Below are 3,839 nucleotides of genomic sequence, written 5' to 3'. Positions count from 1 at the left end.
CAGGGAACCTAACTGCATCTTACCTAGACCTGGCACGGGTTTGCAAAGAAATACTTTTTATTTCTTGATCTCTCATTATGCTGGTATTTCTTTTCCTTTGCATCCCCTAGTGGTGTAATTGCACATTGCGGTCATGTCTTTAAATAACCATAACTTGCTACAGGAATGGGCTAGAATCCCCAGCCAGCAGTGGGCTGAAAATGTGAGCCCCAAATGGGTTTGTCCACAGTTTCCGTGGTGCCCTCACCTGTGTTTGCCCACATTGGCTAAAGTGGACACTCAATGGTCCAATCGGAATTCTTCCCTTCTCCCTTCCCCTCCTCCCTTCCCCTTTATTCATCCCTCCAAACGGAGGGTGATGAAAAAATATTGTTTAATATTTCGGACGTGATTTTTGTTCGATAACATTGTGAATAATCACTGGTCTAAGCTTGCTACAGCGGAGCTTGCTAGCTCAAACAGCGGAGCTTGCTACAGTGGAGCTCAGTAGCATCCTGAAATGGAGATCGCTTCAGCAGAGTTCGCTGGCATGCTACAGAGGAGCTTGCCAGCATGGTACAGCAGAGCTCACTAGCGCACTACGCTGTCCACCGAGCAGCTCGCTAGCGAGCTAACTCACTGAGTCCTAACTTAAGTCAGTGTGGGCAAACGGGGCCACCACAGAAACTGCAGATAAATCCATTTGGGGGCCACAATTTCTGCTCTTTTAAACCATATGGGGCCCACTCGGCCCTGTTGGCTGGGAAACTTCCTTTTTTTTTTCTTGAACATTCTTATATTTTTTTTCTTTTCATGACTGGGCTGGATTAAACCATCGAGTGGGTCAGATGTGGCCCGTGGGCCGTATGTTTGACACCCCTGGTTTTCACTCTCTCCCGCTAGATTACAGCCCCTCACAATCACAAGCTAACATTAGCGGCCCAACAAAAGCAGCCAGCAATATTGGAGCTATTTAGCCTATCAGTTTTGAGCCAGGTGTCAGCTCAGACAAGGAAAAGAAGACGTTAATGCATCTATTTGTCTGCAAGTGGGTGCATCAGAATGGAGTGAAGCAGTGAGACTTAGCCCCCCTCAATCTGCTACTGTTTCATCAAAATTTTAATTAAAAAATACTCTGAAACACAGTTCTAATCTTAAAGTATACACGATTTTCATTGGAGTGGGTCTTTAAAAAAGAAGCCGACTTGAGAAAACACAGGTTTATTTATAGAAAAAGAGCAGCCCAACATTTACACAGGCAGATGTTAGACTCTGATGCATCATTAGGTTCATTTCTCTTATGGTTAGGCACAGTGCATATGACATATTATAAGCCATTTTGCCACCAAAGTGGCCGTAAACACATTTTTCTGTATCTGTTGCCAAAAAAAGACAACCAAATACTTATTTTAGAGATCTGTTGCACATTGATGTTGTTGACTTTGTAATGATCGAAAGATGTTTTATGAAAGTCAAATGAGACCATTAAAGAAGTTAGTTTGCTAAATGGAGATATGCAGGATATGTTTAATTATTCATCATCTTGTGCAATCAAAAGTGATGAGTACTGACCTCTATGAGTTCATCAACACTTTTTCTTTTTTGTACCGACTGATAGAAGAAGTCAGTCAGTAAGAAGGTCATCCAAATAATGCAGTTAAAGCAGAGCTAGTTCTTTGAGTGGGTTAAAAGTAAAATGGGTAATAGCTTTGAGGACTTTGAGTTAGCGTTTCTGTGCCAAATGTGCCATTCGGAGCTGGCAGGCTTCAAGGCCAACAGCCTTCAAGAGGGAGAGCTGCGCTCTGGCTCTTCTTCCCTCTCTTTGTCACTTTCTGCTTGTCTTTTCTCTCCCACCACACGGTGCTAACCGTCATTGCTTTGCTCTATTTCTGCTCTCACTCTTTGCCACACTTGGCCCCAATTTATAGAGCCCATATGTGTGTCTGTGAATATAGATTTGAAAATCTCTGAAAAGGCTATTTTAAACTTTGCTCTCTTGATGAGGAAAACTGCTTTAATAATTGCAAGCGAACACACTCCATGATTTCCAGTGATGCAATTTTCATTTTCTTCAGTTTCTATTCTCAGTCCTTTTTTATATTAGTATTGATCTGGATAAACAGCCTCCAATCTCGCCCTTTAGTATTGAGTTGTCCAGTGCAGTTGGTGCTGTGATCATTGCAGTCCTTAACCATAACCAGTGCTCAGATACATACACACACACACCAAGATGCACTCACTCACCATGTGTTTTACTGGACTGCTTCCCACTTCCTTCTGTCGGAAGCTCACCCTCCCTTTCTCCCTGTGCCATCCTGCTCAGCCCCTATCCTTTCATCTTGTCGGTACCCTCTTCTTTTTATTTTCTTTTTTAGCAGTGCCCACTTGGTTAGTCACCTTTTTTTTCCTTTTTAATTATTTGTGTTAAAATTTCTTGCATTGTTTGAAAATGGTCTATATTTTGGTTCCTGTTTCTGTTTTTTGCTCACACGTCCTCCTTGTCAGGTTTAAGGCCAATGTGGGTCAAAGGCAGGTTGTAATTACTCCTCCTCTGAAGGCAAAAAGAAGAGATGGGAAGAAATTGAAAGAATTAAAAACATGCTGCCAAACTATTCCTCCAATCATGACTAAACTAAACAACTAAGCAAGATTGTTTTTTTTTGTCATCTCTGCATAACTGTCTCATCCTCTGATCAGATAAACAAAGCAGTCTGACATGATAAATAAATTTAAACAAAACGGTTTTCCCACTCATTAATGTGGTGTTCCAGAGCTGGCCTTAATTGGCGCTTCTATATTTATAATGTAGGGCGGGCATTGCCTTCTTGACTTGAGGATTGGGTTGGGACAAATTTGCATACTTTTAAAAATCAATAGTACCCTAAGAATCAGAGATAAAAGAAACACCCAAACACAAGCCGCTTGTCTTTTTGGTGCAGCCTGGGTTATTGTAAAGTTTTAAATGTCTCCTCAAAGTGGCAACTTTACTGGCAGGAGAGCTCATTAGTTAAAGGTTGTAACAGACAAGAATAGAGAGGTTTTTTTTAACTGTCAGCTGGGTGCCTTTTGTGTGAACAGTGTTGATAATTACTCAAAGTAGCGAGAAAGAGACAATCTTATTGTTGCCTACAGGCCAAATTGCTGATGTTCATTTTTATTCTACAGTGATCAAACATATTTTTTGTTGTCAAGACGAGGTTCAACATTTATGTGCAGGAAACGAGCTCAGTGACTTTTTTGTTTTCATTAAATACACAGTTTTAGACACACACACATAGGTGGGTGAGTCATCTCGCACTCACTCTAACACATCTTTGATCAAATCAGGAGTAGTGTGCATGAGTGAGTCAACAACTAAAACAAGCTGACCACAATAAGTTAGGTTTGTTGAAGTCAATTTTAATAATGAAACACTCATATGCTAAAAATGAGGTTTATAATGATCATTCAACAATCTATACTCAATTTTGGTTCATTTTAAACGATCGATTCTCGGACCTATGTCAGTCCAGGACATCTTTAGTAAAACTTCAACCAGATTGACTCAGAGATAAATACCTGGTACTGAACAGTGCAGGAGAAATTTTCCAGATTTCTTTTATTTCTTTCAAGGTAATCACACCCCTACTAGAAATATTAAAAATGAGAAGAAACAGAAAAATGGTCTAAAATGATAAAAGAAAAACGCCACTTAGCTGTTTTTGGAGTGTTTCTGAGGTACCAATCATAAATAACTCTTTTCCTTTACTGTACGTGTTACTGGTAAGCCCTCCTCCTCAACTAGGTTGATTATTTTAAGCAACTGTGAGATTGATTTTAAGGCCCCAGCGGGGGCCTCGCGGGTCTGTGCGAGTGAGTGA

This window comes from Oryzias melastigma, linkage group LG7, assembly GCF_002922805.2.
Source record: "Oryzias melastigma strain HK-1 linkage group LG7, ASM292280v2, whole genome shotgun sequence".
Classification (NCBI taxonomy): domain Eukaryota; kingdom Metazoa; phylum Chordata; class Actinopteri; order Beloniformes; family Adrianichthyidae; genus Oryzias; species Oryzias melastigma.
The sequence above is the reverse complement of the archived record's forward strand: the minus strand, read 5'-3'. Positions refer to the sequence as shown.